At 38.4% G+C, this 19,936-nt stretch overlaps 1 pseudogene; it reads right to left on the reverse strand.

The window, feature by feature from the left end:
- Positions 1-6,359: 6,359 nt before the first annotated feature.
- LOC146611132 (deoxynucleoside triphosphate triphosphohydrolase SAMHD1-like) lies at positions 6,360-17,735 on the reverse strand (annotated as a pseudogene).
- Positions 17,736-19,936: the final 2,201 nt, after the last annotated feature.

The raw sequence follows: 19,936 nt of genomic DNA on the forward strand, positions 1-19,936 counted from the left end.
TCCTTTCAATGTGGAAACGTTCACGTGATCTTTTTTTTTTTTTTTGGCTTTGTTTTGCTGTAGTCTGTAATCGGGTGTCATTACACTAACTACAGTACTACTGATGCTGTGATAAAGCCCCGTGAATATGTCGAATTGCTTCGCCAAAACGCAGATCACACGAAGCCCCGTTCAACAGCTCGTTTGGAAATACTGACATCTGCTGGTAATTCACTGTACAGCAACCCTGCTGTGATATATCAGTGAGTATGTGAACATAACCATGTATGAATTGAAGGATACCCGTATGAGGTCCCGTGTGTGTGTGTTTATGAAACTAGCCATCATCTCTGAGATTGATGATAGATGTTATCATTGGATGATATTATGTGAAATTATGTCAGGTGCTCACAAAACGCTCACAAAATTATTTTAGCGTTTTTAGTGGCTCCATAATGTTCTTGCAATCTCCTCGGAATCACCTCAGACCCAGATCGTGTGAAACACTTCTTGTAATTCTGTAATGTGTTTTCAACAGCTTGAATCACATAACGAGGAAGTTGTTTCAGAGAAAGCGGGCCTCGTTTGTCTTTGGTCAAATGACATTTTGAAGAACTACCTACACAGTTTAGGACGAAAGAAACTGTACACAACGGTCATCAAGAATGGGGTGCAAATGAAAGGAGATGTGAAACCCTAGAGAAACATAATTAATATTTCAGTGTTTCCTTTTTTGATCATCAAATTATGTTTTTAACATAGGATCTTCAGCAACACATTTGTGAGGGAAGACAACTTTCTTTCAGGGTAGAATTGATGTTTTCATGTCAGGTATGGACAGGAATATGATCACAGCTTCCAGCAGTTTTTCCAGTATTACTATTGTAATGGAGTATTAGTTTTAAAAATGCTGTAGCTTTCCTAGAATTTGCATAACTTAAAGCACATTATGTCAGATTGTTTTAAGAAGCAGGGTTGTGGCTATTTCATTATGATGTCACGCTCAAAGATCACAGAGCAGATCACACAGCATTTGTAGAATCAAGAGATCTGGTACAAAGACGTGCATGTGGTGTCTTATTGCACTCCAAAATGATATGTAGCAGGATATTTAGCGGTTTTTGTACAGCAGATCAGTTAATTTGTGTGTGCATACCACCCTACATTTATCTTTCATTCAAGGAAGACCTCAACTGTTACTGAAACATATGGCTCAGCTAAAAAGCAGGTCCAGGCTTACAGATCAGCTGTATTTCTGCTACATACACATGGAATTGACACTTAATTGTGTATACATTTGCCTCCTGTTCCTTTTATTGTTTTAGATCAGTGCGGACCTCTGCCTTTAACTCCGGGGATGCTGATGCATATAAAGCAGCCAGGTACGACCTCCGAAAGTCCATAAAAAAGGCCAGAAAGGACTACAGGGACAAAATGGAGTCCAGCTACCACAGCTTTGACACCAGGCCACTGTGGAATGGACTGCGCTGCATCACTGACTACAAGATGTCACACAGGCAGTGTGCAGTGGGCTGAACACAGGCAGTGTTCAGCCCACTGCATCTCTTACAGACGAGCTCAACAACTTCTATGCTCGTTTTGACGCAGACAACAGAGAGCAGATCCTCTACCCTCAGGAGGACAGTGAGGCTGCAACTCTAACTCTGAAAACAGAAGCTGTGAGATGGACTTTTAAAAAGGTAAATCCTCACAAAGCTCCAGGACCAGACGGCATCCCAGGCCGGCTACTCAGAGTGTGTGCAGACGAGCTGGCAGAGGTGTTCACCAACATCTTCAACCTCTCCCTGAGGCAGTCTGTGGTCCCCACGTCCCTCAAAGCATCCACCATCATTCCCGTTCCCAAAAAATCAGTGGTCTCCTGTCTGAATGACTACCATCCTGTTGCACTGACATCCGTCATCATGAAGTGCCTGGAGCGGCTGGTCAAAGGTCACATCTGCTCCTCCCTCCCTGACACACTGGACCCTCTTTAGTTTGCCTATCGGACAAACAGAGCCACAGAGGATGCCATCGCCCTGGCAACGCACACCACCCTCACTCACCTGGAGAAAGGGAATACATATGCAAGGATGCTCTTCATCGACTACAGCTCGGCATTTCACACCATCATCCCCTCAAAAATTGCCACGGAGCTCGTCGACCTTGGGCTGGGAACACCGATCTGCAGATGGATTCTAAACTTCCTCACAAACAGGCCCCAGGTGGTGAGAGTTGGTAAGCACACCTCCTCATCACTCATCCTAAACACAGGTACGCCACAGGCTTGTGTGCTTAGCCCCCTCCTATATTCCCTGTTCACACACGACTGTGTTGCTAAACACGTGTCCAACATCATCATCAAGTTTGCGGATGACACAATCATAGGCCTCATCACAGGCAATGATGAGAGGGCCTATAGAGAGGAGGTGATGGCACTGTACGAGTGGTGTCTGGAAAATAACCTGACTCTCAACATCAGCAAAACTAGAGAGATGATAGTGGACTACCGGAAACGACCAGTCAGAGAACACCAGCCCATCCACATCAACGGTGTCAAGGTCAAAAGGGTCAGCAGCTTCAAGTTCCTTGGAGTCAACATCACTGATGACTTCTCCTGGACCCTTCACTCAGACACTGCTATCAGGAAAGCTCGCCAGCGGCTTTACTTCCTGAGGAGGCTGAGGAAGTTTAGCATGAATGCCAACATCACCTCAAATTTTTACAGGTGTGCAATCGAGAGCTTGCTGACGAGCTGCATCACAGTTTGGTAGGGAAGCTGCTCTGCCAGCAGCCGTAAATCACTACAGAGGGTGGTGAAGGCAGCAGAGCACATCACTGGCACGAGGCTTCCTGCCATTCAGGACATTTATCTCCAGCGATGCCTCCGTAAAGCACACAGCATCATCAAGGACCACAGCCACCCAGCACATCAGCTGTTCTCCTTGTTACCATCTGGCAGACGTTACAGGAGTCTGTCTGCTCGGACTACAAGACTCAAAAACAGTTTTTACCATCAAGCCATACGACACCTCAACCACAACACTTAAACACACACAACACAGCACTCAGAAGCTACCCTGCAGCTTCACAAGTACTCTGTTTAATCTGCACTGGTCACTCCACTTTATTGTCATTGATATTTATATTTAAAAGTCAATACTGTAATTTTCTGCTGCTCATTCCTGTGCAATATCCCATCTGCCCTCCCATCATATTTCTTTTCAAGATTTTCTTATTTAATCACTAGTGTACATATATATTTAGTCATCTTTTCTCTTTTACCATGTCTTTCTAATATTTTGCTCCTTACTATTTTTCTATTTTCTTATCATTTTTATTTTATTATATTTTCTTCTACTGTACCATGCTGCTGAGTGACTGCTGCTCGTCAAACACATTTCATTGCAATGTTGACCCTGTGCTAACTTGCATATGACAAATAAAACTGAAAACTGAAAACTAAAGCTAGTTAAAAAATCTTTTATTGAAAAGTTATTTCAGGTGGCATTGTATGCGTATGAAAGCTGTACATTTTCCCTCAAATCTATGTTTTGATTCAGTGTGTTAGCCCATGAGGTACTTTAAATTACACAAATAAATGTTTACAGTACTCTGTAGTCTAGTAGTTATTCAATTCAATTTTATTTATATAGCGCCATATCACAACAAAAGTTGCCTCATAGATAGATATGATACAAACCACTGCAGCGTAGAACCTGTAATACCTACAGCATGTTCTAATCACTCTAATAGGATATTATGGTCGACAGTATCGAATGCTGCACTGAGGTCTAGCAGGACAAGCACAGAGATGAGTCCACTGTCAGAGGCCATAAGAAGATCATTTGTAACCTTCACTAAAGCTGTTTCTGTGCTGTGCTGAGCTCTGAAACCTGACTGAAACTCTTCAAATAAACCATTCCTCTGCAGATGATCTGTTAGCTGTTTGACAACTACTCTTTCAAGGATTTTTGATATGAAAGGAAGTTGGAGATTGGCCTATAATTAACTAAGACTGCTGGGTCTAGAGATGCTTTTTGAGTAAAGGTTTAACTACAGCCAGCTTGAAGGCCTGTGGTACATAGCCGATTATTAGAGATAGGTTGATCATATTTAAGATCGAAGAATTAATTAATGGCAGGACTTCTTTTTGTAGGAATGGGGTCTAATAGATACGTTGATGGTTTGGAGGAAGTAATTATTGAAGTTAACTCAGAAAGATCAATTAGAGAAAAAGAGTCTAACTTAACATCAATGGTACTAAGAGTAGCTGTAGATAATGTTACATCTGTGGGATGATTATTGGTAATTTTTTCTCTAATGATAAAAATTTTATTTGTGAAGAAGTTCATGAAGTCATTACTAGTTAACGTTAAAGGGATGGTTGGCTCAAAAGAGCTCTGACTTTTTGTCAGCCTGGCTACAGTGCTTTAGAGAAACCTGGGGTTGTTCTTATTTTCTTCAATCAGTGATGAATAGTAAGATTTTCTGGCCTTGCGGAGGGCTTTCTTATAAAGCAGCAAACTATTTCTCCAGGCTAAATGATGATCCTCTAAATTTGTGACACGCCATTTCCTCTCCAGATTACGAGTCATCTGCTTTAGGGTACGTGTTTGAGAATTATACCACGGAGTCAGGTACTTCTGATTAGAGACCTTAGTTTTCACAGGAGCTACAGTATCCAGAGTCGTACGTAGTGAGGAGGTGAAATTATTAACAAGATAATCGACCTCTGTTGGGGTAGCGTTCAGGTAGCTGCTCTGCTCTATGTTGGTACAGTGCATTGAAGATGATAACAGTGGGTGGATTATATTCTTAAACTTAGTTACAGCACTTTCAGAAAGACATCTACTTTGATAAAGTCTACTCTCCACCGCTGTGTAATCAATTATTGTAAATGTAAATGTTATCAGGAAATGATCAGACAGGAGAGGGTTTTCAGGAAACACTGTTAAATGTTCAGTTTCTATGCCATATGTTAAAACAAGATCTAGAGTGTGATTAAAGTGGTGGGTGGGTTCTTTTACATTTTGAGAGAAACCAATTGAGTCTAATAAAAGATTAAATGCCATGTTGAGGCTGTCATTTTTAGCATCTACATGGATGTTAAAATCACCCACAATAATTATTTTATCTGAGCTCAGCACTAAATCAGATATAAAGTCTGAGAAATCAGACAGAAACTCTGTGTAAGGCCCAGGTGGACGATAGATGATAACAAGTAAGACTGGTTTCTGAGTTTCACAGCTGGGGTGGACAATGTTAAGCATCAGGCTTTCAAATGAATTAAAAGTCTGTCTTGGTCTTTCATTAATAAATAGGCTGGTGTGAAAAATTGCTGCCACACTGCCCCCTCGGCCTGTGCTTCGAGGTTTCTGGTAGTTAGAATGACTCGGGGGGTGTTGATTCATTTCAACTGACATAATCATCCTGCTGCAACCAGGTTTCTGTAAGGCAGAGTAAATCGATTTGTTGATCAATTATTAAGTCATGTACTAACAGAGACTTGGAGGAGAGAGACCTAATATTTAATAATCCACATTTCACTGTTTTACTCTTTGGTTCAGATGTGGATACTGTATTGTTCTTTCTTTGTGACTGTTTATGTTTAAGTTGTTTGTTGCTGGTTTTTAGTTAGTTTTTTGTCTTTTTGGGAGCTGACAGAGTCTCTATGGAGATGGGGTTTTTTTGGGGGGTAGCAGCAAGATAAAAAAGCATTCCGATTAGTAGGTGATCTGCTCTACCACCTCAGCTCCAGCCACCTTGGCATTCTGGTTACCTTTTTCAGGCAGCACCCAAAGGACAGACAGTGTGTTAAATGTTATGTTGTAAGAGCTGTAACTTCACAGTGACACAAAACATAAGAGAAAATTAGCTTTATTTGGAATTTACCAGAAATCAGCAGCAAACGAATCAGAACAGGAAAACAGCTGAAAGATTCTAACTTTTATAGATTTTCATTGATAGACGATATGATAAATAATGAATTTTCAGATAATGACCAAATCACAACAGTACCCAAAACTGCATGTATTGAAACGAGGTGATCTATTTAGTTTGATTCTAGTGAAAACATGCAATATGTAGTCAAAACATTACAATAAATTTTTTATTTGAGATTATCAAGAGCTTATTTCATATTGATACATGTTAAAGGAAGTAGTATCAGTTAGTCCAAATCACAAAAAAAATCATTCAATATGTAATATTTTGATAAAATTTCACATCTAGTCTAAATCATATAGTTAAGATTTAAATCAAACAATGAAAAAAAAATCAAACAACATTATTTTTTTCTCATTCAAAACACCTATATTAAAATCTCTACTGTTGCACAAAAAAAATTGATAACTGAATCTTTGACATATTCATTCATTCATTCATTCATTTCCTGGAGTTGCTTGACCAGCGCTGGGGACTTCCTTGTTTAGATCCTGTGTTTATAAATAAAGCTTATTAGTCACACCAAGAGTCATGAAATGCAATCTCAACTCGTGCTTACACTTGCATCAGTTTGCTTATTATGTAGTAATACCTATAGATAAAGTAATACCTTATAATTATTCTTCTTGCAGCAGTCATTGAAGACTTTCTTGAATTTTTCCTCTTTTGTTTTTATTTGTTCATCTGTTAGTTCCTTAGGATTCTTCCAGTAAACCCTAAGCATCTCGTCAGAAAACCAGTCTGGGAGGACACTGAACACCTGACATCAGGGACAGCAGCATAAAAATTACATATTACACAGCCAACGTTGTTTTATTGAGCTGCATTAAAAAGAAAACAGCATATGGAAATCAAGGCTGTAGTTCTCACATCTGATTTGGGGATTGGTTCTCCTTTATCAGGGTTATCCTTGCGATAGAAATATGCTTTACTGATGGGGTCAACATTTTCCATCCCATAGTCCAAAGTGACATCCTAAAATGAAATGTTGCAGAGAAGCCTGTATTCATAATATGTAAATAATAACCCAGTGGAGGTTTAAAACATATTTTAAATAAAATGAACAAAAGCAACAACAAGATTTTAAGAAAAGTTTGATGAATTAATAAAACTCACAATAACTTCAAACTTGTCATCAGGAGAGCATTCACTCAGTTCATCTTTCAAATCCTTCTTAATTTTCTGAAGGATGGAAGAGACAACAGTGTGTGTTATTATTATTGTTTTCTTAATCTTGTTTAGTCTTCTTGAGCTGTTCTCATTCTTACCTCAAGTGTTTCCTTTTTTTTTTCTTTTTTCTTGTCCTGAGAAAGGGGGCAAGTGGGAGGGAGAAGAAAAGATTTATTTAGCACAGAAAACACAATCACATTGAACCAAATATTTAAAGATAATGTTTTTCTTAATTTCTCTGTTTTAAAAAGGATTTTTTTTACAATAAATATTGATTTACAGCTTGGTGTTTTAGAGGATACATAGAAAATGAGTCTTGGAATCACATGAAACCACATATTTAAAGATAATGTTTTTCTCAATTTCTCTATTTCACACAGGAGTTTTCACATTCTTCAAAAAATATATATCTATAAATGTACAGCTTGGTGTTTTAGTACTTACATGAAAACGACTCTTGGAAAGTAGTATTGTATGCTTTGTAAGTTCAGGTTCTGAGTTTCCCTCCCTCCCTTCCTCCATCCATGCATCCCATTCAGTGTGAATACTGGGCTTTTAATACAGGCACATAAAAACATAACTGCATACCTTTGCTTGACCCACACAGCGGTACAGGTCCCGTTTCATGACCCTCTTTAGAATCTCTCTTGCCTGCTCCAAATCTTGTTCTTTCTTCCTTTCTTCCTCGGAGGGAGGTTCCTTCCTTCCTTCCTGGTAATGGAGTATTCTTTCAAACACATGATCTTCAGAGTAAACACAGAAATAAATTGGAAGTTAAGTCAGTTCAAACAAGATCAATTTAGTTCAGTTTCACAAATGTATCAGTAATGCCTTATAAAGTTATTTATACAAATTTATATCACAAAAAACCCAGCTGAATTATTATAGCAAACATTACTAAATATAATGTAACAGAGTAAAGCCCATCTGCAGACAACAGTAGTTTAAATCAATATACAGTTAAATTAATTTAAAAGTGTCAGTCAAAAGAAACAGTCCTATTTGAGTGTTGTCCGTAATCTTTTACAATTTGTATTTGGAGATGGTTTATCTGAAATAAACTGAATGAGAAAAATAAATACAGTTACAATAAAAAAAAGTGTATGGATAAACAATTTATAACTTATACACAACACAGATTGAAGCCACTACCTGTCAGCTTTGTGTATGCCTCCATGTCACCATTTGCCTGGGAGATATTTAGCATCTCCCCTTTTGAACTTTTAATTTTGAAGTCTGGATGGTCATCTACTAGTATGAGGGCATCTTTGAGCCTAGATAAAATGACGCAACATATGACTTCAGGGGCACAACTTCAGACAAGCTAAATGTTGTGTAGTATTGAAAATGGAACTCTAGGTACTCACATAATTTCTACTGCCATTTTTATCTTGTGCTGGCAGGCTCTTCTGTGGATCGAGAGCCTTTGCTGGAATATGTCATACAGGTTTGCAGATTCCTGTTGACAGCCATAGTTTAGTTATAGCTACTCAGATTAATTGTTCCTTAAAAATAAATGTTAAAAAAGCAAAAGTCAATACCTTGTCTCTAGAGCAAATGTGCTTCCTCCCATTCACATCACACACCCTGGCAAACATGATGAAGCGCTGATGGTCAAAGCTGTTCGGAATGCCCAGGTGGTGGCAATCCCTGAGATGGGAGAGAGGAAATATGCAAATAAAAAAGAAAATAAATTTTAACAAAACCTTAAAAAAAAAAAACCCTCATCAACTTATGGTAAACTCTTCAAAGAACCACGAAGTGTGCTACAAATAGTAAATCATAAAACTAACGAGTTGAAAGCAGAAAACAGGACAAAGTAGTTTTGCGCATTGCATCAAAATATGAATATTTCTTTTGTAAAGCAAGATTTACCTGGCTAAGTAGTCAAACTTGTCAACATCAATCCCGGTTTTCTTGTTTGACACAATTTCATAGAGAAAGGATTTTTTCTCTTCTCGACCTTTATATGGCCACTGTGGAGACAAAGCCAAAAGACAAACATTAGACACTAAGACTGAAGAAGTCACTTGAATGAGTGATGAAACGTTCCTCCCACTGAAAACGCTATGCCCAGATGAGCAGAATCAACTTTTTGGGATTTTCTTGGCTGAATGATTGAGCATGCATCAAGACATTAGACACTGACTTCTGTAGGAAAGACAATACTTAATTCACCCAACTGACCAGTACCTTCTTGGAAGCATCATTGTTCTGATGTTCATTATCCTGAGGTTTCTCAATCATTTCTTCAATAAACACCAGGTCAGTTCCATCTTCATCTACTTTCAGTCCATATTTCTTCATCACTTCTATTAAGCCATTTTGACCCAGTAGGTGTTTAAACATTTCAATAGAGGCCTTCTCATGCTGAAAGAATACACAGGTGGATGCTTTAGTGGCGACAGGTTAAAATGGAAAAAAAAGCAAGCATGCAAACCTTATTTTTATTGCACGTTAAAAAAACAGCATCAATTTGCTTTACAAAGCCAATGTACAATATCTGAATTAAAAGCAATACAAAATGAAAAAGCCAAAAACAAGCAAACGAAAGAGCCCTTCATAAAATAAAATAACTTTACCAAGTGATCCCTTTCAGACATCATATCCCCTCATATCCCTCTATTATTGTGGACAAGACAATCATACTAAATTTTGAAGTTAGTGCATAGATTTAGTATCTAAAGTACATTTAACATATATGTTACTCTATTCCTTTGTTAAGACATGAGTGGTTGTTGGTTGATCAGCATTAATGACAATTTGCATATTAATGGCCATTGTTCATCAGTGGGCTAGTTTCAGTCATTATGCAAGTGTACTGTTTATAAAGTTGGGGACACCCACACTCAAACTGAAATTTTGAATTCTAGCATTAGAACATTTTTTTTTTTTTAATTTTTTGCTTTCCTCTTGCTTTTCTCATGTCTTACTGCTTAATCTTCATCATCCTTTGTCCACTATATCTACTATTCCTTCTCTCCACATTTCCAAACCATCTCAACCTTGCTTCCATTTGTCACTCGGGTTCAGTGGCCTCTGAAGCGATTACTGCCTAGAACACAGATCATCTGTTTTTATCTACCCATAAGTAGTTTGCACTCAGAACAACTACAAAAATACAGAGTTGTAACTAAAAATCAAACAAGATCTCCCAAGAACTGTTGCTGATGACCTTGTTGGTAATGTTTTAAGTGACCTATGCACTAAACCTACTACTACAATTATTACCAAGGGACTGAATGACACTGTATTAATTCAGAGTACGGTAGTCTGAATGCTGGTAAATTTTTCCCCAACTTAAGAGACTCAAGAGTCTGGGTGATTGTATCAGACCACAGTATCTTGTTTTATTTTTTGTTGTTTTGTTTAATTTTTGTTGCAATCACTGGACTACAAGAAGGACAGTGGTACATAGGGTTCAGAATTGATAAGAATTTAGCGATTCCATTTCCATTATCAATATCACTTATTGATTCGATTCCTTCTTGATTCTCAATTCTCATTTGCTCATTGTCACCAGCATCTCTAAGCAGCATACCAAAGACATTAACTTCGTGCAAATTAATTACATGGTCAAATGTTTGTGAATGTTGGAGGTATTTCCCCTCTTTGTTGGGATCAGTGTTGGGGTCATCAAATCTGCAATTGAGATTTTCAAAACTGCACATCATGTCTTTAGCATCTTATGTTCTTTTTAAAATGATTTATTTTAGTATTTTTAAAATTTTGGCATTGCAGTGTGTTATTGGTCATGGCTAAGAAAATACTGTTGAACTGAAGAAATGTACTTAAGTTTTTAAATTTAGCAGTACTACATGTGATTGAGGCAAACAGTAGCCTCAATTTTTTTACATTCTGCAAACTTCTTTGGGTTTACAGTGTAGCTATAATTTTACATTTGACATATATTTACTCTGTATGGATTTCTCGTTGGGCCTGCTAGAGTTTTTGCAGTGAATAGAATAACAGCTTATAATGTGAATTTTTTGAGTAGTCAGTTGGACCAGAAATGCCACAATATAAATTCTAGTCATTTCCATTAACTGGTAAGTGATAAGAAAAGATTTTATTTGAGTTAAACCCAACAACAACCACCCTACACCCTTAAGAGCATCCTTACACCACAGAGCCCAGACAAAGGTGGCTGAGATACCCTGAGAGTGAGAGTAGGTACTCTGATTTTATTTTTCAGTTCAGGATTTGACTCAAATACAGACTAGACACCAAATAAAACCATGTCTTCCATAAATTATGATCAATTCAGTTTTGTTTGGCATCAAATCACAAGAGTCACCTCAAAGTGCTTTATATTGTAAGGTAAAAATACTACAATAATATAGAGAAAACCCCATCAACCACATCTTTTTATGCCTAGTGTGTCATATTTGATAGAAACAGTTTTTTGAGTTTTTGAGCCTTCTACCATCGTCGGTGTGATTTTTTCTCTCTCTGAGAACACATTTTAAGTAATTAAAAAAAGACAGATGTAGGAAATACAATGGAAGTCACATCTGAAAATTGAAATGTACTTAATATCTTTTTTTAAAAATTGTCAAATGTATCAATAAACTCTCCATTTAAAAAAAATAAATTGAATTTTCTGGAAATAATATCATATTTAAGGTTTTAAGGGGTTGACAGGAAGAAATCGCTGGCAGAACGAGGCTCAGGGAAGGGCAGCCATCTGCTGCAACCAGTTTTGGCGTGAGGGGAGGAAGACAGGGCAAAAGAGAGCAAGAACCATTAATAGTAATGATTAAATGCAGATTGGTGTATTAACACATAGTGAGTGAAAAAAGTTCAGTGAAGAAGATATATTCTTCATTCATGGGAAGCCCCAGCAGCCTAGCTTTATTGCAGCAGATGCAGGGTCACCTAAACCAGCCCTAACTATAGAGCATATAGTTAGCGTTTGATCAGATGACCCTGCATCCTCTCTTAATTTATAGACAGAGGGTGATTAAGGAAGATAGACAGCTAGGAGAAACAAAATAAAGGTGCAGACAATCAAGACAATCACAGGGGAAGTAAAACTCAAAGCAAGGCAGAAGAGATACTATTACCTATCAATTTAACTATTATAAAAAAACAAGAAATAACACAGAGAAAAGACACACACCAAAACAAGACACAACAAGAACACCAGAGAGGCACGAATAACAAAGTTGAGATAAAACGGACACTCGCCATAATAATGGAAAAATACCAAAAGATTATCAACATACTAGAACAATAAAGGTAACAAACACAAATCTAATTATAATGAAACAAAAAAAATCTTAGCCGTAAACACTGAAAAGCATGAAAAAGGTAAATAGAAACTCAGACATGATTATATTAACGAAGGGATCAAAACTCCAAAATATTACAGAAACTAAGAACCATAGCACCGGGAAACATAGTTCTTCAAAGTTTAAAACCAGTTGCCTCTAAAGCTCAGATCGCTTTTTAATTTAATTATTTAAATTTGTATATATGTTCCAACTATTATTTCAAACTCTTACCGTCCAGTTTTCTTTGTCTGCTTTGCCTCTTTTGATTGCATCCATAAACATCCCATCAAAAAAATGAGAAAAGGGCCCATGTCCTTTATATGACAAAATAAACATATGATATGAACAACAGAGTGATTTGTGATAACTTCTTAAATGTTGATCCTGTTAAACACATGGATTTTATTTTCTGCTTTCATTTAAGACTTTGCTAGTCCTAGCCACATCAGTGGTCAAAGTCAACATAGTACTTGACATGGGGATGGTTTCATTTGACTTTCATGTTTAATAACACCCTATGATGACTATCTGCAACATAATACTTATGCTATAAAAAGTATGTGTATTACTTACCTAGGTCATGACAAAGACCGGCAATCTGCACACAGAGAACATCTTGGTCACTGATGAGTGATTTATTCAACTCATCCAACTTCTCCAAATCCTCAGGCTTCAACTTCTCCAAATCCTCAGGCTTCAACTTCTCCAAACCCTCAGGCTTCAACTTCTCCAAACCCTCAGACTTGGAGTTCTGCAATTTCTTCAACTTCTCCAACTTCGTAACACTAATGTTCTCCAACTCTACCAAATCCTCAGCCTTCAACTTCTCCAAACCCTCAGACTTGGAGTTCTGCAATTTCTTCAACTTCTCCAACTTCGTAACACTAGTGTTCTCCAACTCTACCAATTTCTTTAAATCCTCCAACTCCTGCAACTCCTTCAACTCCTCCAGTGGCTTGATCTGCTCCAACTGCTTCACCTTCAGAGCTTTTGCAAGCTCACCTGCTAAATGTGCCACCCTTTACAGGGAGTGCAGAATTATTAGGCAAATGAGTATTTTGTCCACACCATCCTCTTCATACATGTTGTCTTACTCCAAGCTGTATAGGCTCGAAAGCCTACTACCAATTAAGCATATTAGGTGATGTGCATCTCTGTAATGAGAAGGGGTGTGGTCTAATGACATCAACACCCTATATCAGGTGTGCATAATTATTAGGCAACTTCCTTTCCTTTGGCAAAATGGGTCAAAAGAAGGACTTGACAGGCTCAGAAACGTCAAAAATAGTGAGATATCTTGCAGAGGGATGCAGCAGTCTCAAAATTGCAAAGCTTCTGAAGCGTGATCATCGAACAATCAAGCGTTTCATTCAAAATAGTCAACAGGGTCGCAAGAAGCGTGTGGAAAAACCAAGGCGCAAAATAACTGCCCATGAACTGAGAAAAGTCAAGCGTGCAGCTGCCAAGATGCCACTTGCCACCAGTTTGGCCATATTTCAGAGCTGCAACATCACTGGAGTGCCCAAAAGCACAAGGTGTGCAATACTCAGAGACATGGCCAAGGTAAGAAAGGCTGAAAGACGACCACCACTGAACAAGACACACAAGCTGAAACGTCAAGACTGGGCCAAGAAATATCTCAAGACTGGTTTTTCTAAGGTTTTATGGACTGATGAAATGGGAGTGAGTCTTGATGGGCCAGATGGATGGGCCCGTGGCTGGATTGGTAAAGGGCAGAGAGCTCCAGTCCGACTCAGACGCCAGCAAGGTGGAGGTGGAGTACTGGTTTGGGCTGGTATCATCAAAGATGAGCTTGTGGGGCCTTTTCAGGTTCAGGATGGAGTCAAGCTCAACTCCCAGTCCTACTGCCAGTTTCTGGAAGACACCTTCTTCAAGCAGTGGTACAGGAAGAAGTCTGCATCCTTCAAGAAAAACATGATTTTCATGGAGGACAATGCTCCATCACACGCGTCCAAGTACTCCACAGCGTGACTGGCAAGAAAGGGTATAAAAGAAGAAAAACTAATGACATGGCCACCTTGTTCACCTGATCTGAACCCCATTGAGAACCTGTGGTCCATCATCAAATGTGAGATTTACAAGGAGGGAAAACAGTACACCTCTCTGAACAGTGTCTGGGAGGCTGTGGTTGCTGCTGCACGCAATGTTGATGGTGAACCGATCACAACACTGACAGAATCCATGGATGGCAGGCTTTTGAGTGTCCTTGCAAAGAAAGGTGGCTATATTGGTGGCTGATTTGTTTTTGTTTTGTTTTTGAATGTCAGACATGTATATTTGTGAATGTGGAGATGTTATATTGGTGTCACTGGTAAAAATAAATAATTGAAATGGGTATATATTTGTTTTTTGTTAAGTTGCCTAATAATTATGCACAGTAATAGTCACCTGCACACACAGATATCCCCCTAAAATAGCTAAAACTAAAAACAAACTAAAAACTACTTCCAAAAACATTCAGCTTTGATATTAGTGAGTTTTTTGGGTTCATTGAGAACATGGTTGTTGTTCAATAATAAAATTATTCCTCAAAAATACAACTTGCCTAATAATTCTGCACTCCCTGTACAGTAAAATGTAGGACACACACTTTTTAGAACGTTGGCTTAATTGTTTTCAGTTGGTACAGTACTACACTGCTAAAAATAGTAAAAAAAATCTGATGTCAAGTATATAAAGTTGATAAAGCAGTCTGTCCCTTGAATTGGATTTTTATTATAATTAGGTGTAAATGTGTGCAAACCAGTGGACATACCCAATCGAGTGTTCAAAGCGATTGTGAGATGCTCCTGGATAAACAAAATAAACCCCCCCAAGTTGCTTGATGTTTCGTAGTCTCTGGAATTGAGGGGTGTCTATGATTTTGACAAGAAGTGGATGTAACTCGATGTGGCCATGGATGGGATCATTAAACACCTTAGTGAATAAAAAGAACAAGGCATAACATTACAACAAGACAAAAAAGAATTAGACTATTTCCAACTCTTACCCAAGAACAGGTAGCAGGTCTCAGTCTTTTTATATTTAATTCAGTGTTTTTTAAACAGTGGCAAGTAAGCATTGAGGCTGATGCTAGGCTAATGTTCTTGTAGGATCATGCCTTCTACTGTGGCAATGGCAACTTGTTTGAATAAAAATAAGGTATTTTCCCACGAGGAAATCTAACTGATATTTTATCCTTGTCCTTTTGAATATTTTTGATACTGTAAGCATTGAGGCTGATGCTCTCATGGAGTCCTTTAGTGCTGCAGGCAGGCAAGGTGTTCAAATAGCACAACTTCAGTTTTTTTTATTTCTATATGATGAACTCTGCCTTATTAAGTGATAAGAACAAGTAATCTGTTGTCCTGTAATCATTATGACGCTATAATTTGAGATACAATAAATAAAATACGTTTTTTTGTATAAAGTATCGGTATCGGATCAGTATCGTCGATACCACCCTGAATATTACTTGGTATCGGATCGGAAAGGAAATCAGTGGTATCGCACATCACTACAAAACACAACAGAAGTGCTCCAGGACGCTAGGCGCAATGTTGAGCTTTTGTTACCTAGTGGCTACACAAGCCAGGAAGTACCAACGACCGGATTTGGTGTGTGGTAGTAACAGGTAAATGAACATTTTTTTTTTAAATTATTTGAATATATATGAGTGCTTGTGTATAAAGACACAAACAATACACATATGCTTTCAATTGTGTAATTTAAGTGATCTAGGTAGCTCTGTTTTGGAAGTTCAGTTAATGCTAGAAATGTGTTTTGGAGTTTGTACGTGCTGTGTCTCAAGGGGCCACCGTATATATTTACAAATAAACATTGTCAGAGGATTTTTATGAAATATAATATAATCAAGTATAATCAAGTGTGCTTTATTTTCTAGTGTTCATATATTTTCACATAACCGAGTCTATTTGTTAACACAAACGCAATGCATTCTTTTTTAGTGTCTGTGATGTCAGATAAGCATGATAAACTTCTGTATTCTTTACCCCAGTCTGAAAGGTCAATTAAGTTGAGATAATGTCTAACCTCTCCTCCTGTAACTGAAAAGAGGAAGCACTATGTAATCAGTTTCTTACCCTATAAATAAAGGAACAAGGCATGCATTCGGTGTGTGTTTTTGCTCAGAGGCACACACCCATGCGCATGTTTTAAAACTCTCTGAATTGGTCTGCAGTGTCTTATTTCTCTTACTTGTGAAAAATGTCAAAACCCCTGACAAACATATATAAATAAAACCATGTTTTTTTTTTTTACATTAGTAATTCCTTTTGTAGATAATTTTATATTGTTGTTAATAATTAAATTAAAGCAACAAAAACCTGAAGAACCGGTTGGGAGCCGAGCTGAAAGAGCCGGTTCTCTAAAAAGAGCCAGAAATCCCATCCCTAGTAATCTGGGTCCAAAACACCGCCGGCTTCATATCCCAAAGTCAAACGAACACTGCAGCATCACTGAGAGTTAAAAACGGTTTATATCAGGGGTCGACAACCTTTCTGATGATAAGTACCATCTAAAATTTCCAGGGATGTCAATGTGACATATGATTGCATTAGCAATAAATTTAATAACGCTCTATATTAACAGTTACACACTATATAGAACAACTTTATAGAACTATAGTTGTTCGCAGATGTTGGCAGGTATAAGCGAATAGTTATCAGCTATTTTGAAACAAAAAAGACACTTTTTATCCATAACAAGAACACTATAACAGCAAATGAACTGTACAACAGAAAATGCAAATGCTGATGATTCAGGATTTCAGGATGTTAGTAGGGCACTTTGAGCTCTTGTTGCCAAAATTGGGACCACATTTAATGAGCTAAATGACCTGAAGCAGCATCTAGCTGTGTCTCCAAGGTAAAATAGTTATTTTACTATTTACATATCATTGTATATTCAGTACCACTGCATGTTTTGAGCTACGAACAAACTTGTTGCCAAATGCAGTGGTCTGATTGGTCAGATCTGAAAATAACCAAATTCATTCACCTAAGCGCATTTGGTGTCCAAAAAATATCCATTCACAGACTCCTTTTCTTGGAAAATGAAGCAAGTACAAAATGGGGTACTTGGACAGAAAACTCAAATACAAAAACATATTTCAATATATCGAGTTTTTTGGGGAAAATTAACCGTCACTAATCCGACTGAAGTGTAGTTAAAAGGCTTTAGCATACTCATCTTGAACAAAAAACTATATACAATATAGAAATATGAAAACAAATAAAATATAAAATTTAAAAAATAATTCTTATATGAGTCCCCCCAACCCAGCACCTGCTTCATAATATCATGACTTATGTTACTGTTTAAGTGTGTGTTAATTACCTTGGCCATGGTGATGAACTTCAGTCTGCACAAAAAGGATGTCTCTGTTGCTGATGTCAAGTTCTGACTGCTATGTACATCAAGCTCTCCTCCTTATATTAACATGTATTTGGTGTTTATGCTCCTCCCCTCTGTCTTCTGTCTTTCTATTTGTGTATGTGTATCTATGGGTGTGGTGCTCACATCACTGACTACTTACCTGTGCATAGGACAGACCCAGTGTTGCCAACTTAGTGACTTTGTTGCTATATTTAGCGAGTTTTCAGACTCCCTTAGCGACTTTTTTTTTCTAAAAAGCGACTAGCAACAAATCTGGCGACTTTTTCTGGTGTTATTGGAGACTTATTTATGACGACTTTTTGATGTGAAAGCGGGTATCGCTTTTACTCTCAACAAGCAGCGGGTGCCGCCCGTTCCAAAGCGCTCACGGGCGGAGGATAGTCCTCCCCCAGCTGCTATCAGGGCAGAAGATGTTCACGCCTATGCATCCGAACTGCAAATGAATCGCGCATGAGCGAAGCCGCTGCTCCCGCACTGACTGTAACGCAGTCAGTTTACTGTTATGCTGTTTTGTGGATCACGAGGTTTAAAACTACTTATAAACATAAACACACACACACACACACACACACACACACACACACACACACACACACACACACACACACAAAGTAACTCAATTAATCTGTAGTTCTAAATAAACTCTAAATGCATTTAGGACATTTTTTACTCACTTTATGTCTCTTCCACAATGTTATTTCTCTCTCCAACTACATAGGTTACAATTATATCAGCGTGACCAATTATTCAAATTAGGCGATGACATCATTTAGCGACTTTTAGGACAGCCAATAGCAGTTTTCCTTACTGAGGAGTTGGCAACACTGGACAGACCTTCCCAAAGTGTGGGGCCCGCAGAGCCATTGCAGGAAAAAAAAAAACCCAAAAAACAATGCTTGGACACTGCTAGCACGGGGCGCCTCCACAAATGCAAATCAGAAGATGAAGCATCGCTGAATATGTTTCCAAACCAACTTCATTCTAAGCCAAACACTAGAAAATATGGTGAAGCATATCTGCCCTTTGGTTTCACCTGCACAAGTGCCAAGGTAGGTCTCCCCTGCAGAATTGGTTTTCCCTTCATCAGGAGCACGCACTGGGCTCTTCAAATCACGGACAAACAGTATCCCACAATCTTCAGGATAAGATCGAGATGCTTATTGAAGCTTTTGTTTAGAAAACCCGCCTCCTTTTCAAACAAATGAATGGAATGATATTTTGTAACTCCTCTTCTTTTCTCTTTTTTCTAAACTGAGGACCTGATGGCTCTGAACTTTTCTTGTCCATCTTTCATTGGTTTTAATTTTGCACTACAGTATGAACACCCATCCCTCAACCCGAGGATCACCACAACATAACCTAATAGACCTACACCTTAGCTCACAGAATTACTTTGTCTAGGGTGCATTTCTGAGATTTCACACAACCCAGGATTCAAATCATGAATACATAATGGGCTTGGATTTACAACATTATGATGAAATGTGCTCTATTTGGAAGCAGCCACCCCCTCCCCTTTCGACGGGTTGTGTGAGACTTTAAATCATCAAACTGTAAATTATAAAATTTAAATTGTTATTGATCCCTTTACCCCAGTCCTAAAGTGTATATTTATTTTCTTACTCTTCTTATATTTACTGTTTGTTTACTTGCACTGCTGTAACTGGAGCCTCGTCGTCTTGTCTCTCTATATACTGGACTGTATATGGCGGAGATGACAATAAAGATTACTTTGACTTCGGCAGCAAGCAGGCGCATCAAGGGCTCTTCCGCTCACTTTTTGCGTAAGGAATTTCGAAAAAAAACATCAGTGCAAATTATAAGTCTGTATCATAATGTCCGCTTTTTTCGTGTTTGTTGGTTTGTTTTTATTTTGCGAGTTGGTTATTAGATGCTGCTCCAGCCGGTCAGAGAATTCCCAGCCGCCCCCTCCTCCCTGCGCCGCAAGCAGCAGGCGCACCTCGCAAACAAAGGGCGCCCTTACTCCCAGCAAATGGGCGATAGAAAACCGATCGGTGCGTATGTCATTCCCAATATGCGCTGACTGACGCCGATGCCCGTGATGTCGCCCCCCACCACGATGCCGCCCCGGGCAACCGCCCGTGTCGCCCGTATCTAAAACCGCTACTGAGTAATACTGACAACAAAAT

Source organism: Diplotaxodon limnothrissa, linkage group LG20 (genome assembly GCF_057381915.1).
Source record: "Diplotaxodon limnothrissa isolate DT_005_m linkage group LG20, D_limnothrissa_male_GT1.1, whole genome shotgun sequence".
Taxonomy (NCBI): domain Eukaryota; kingdom Metazoa; phylum Chordata; class Actinopteri; order Cichliformes; family Cichlidae; genus Diplotaxodon; species Diplotaxodon limnothrissa.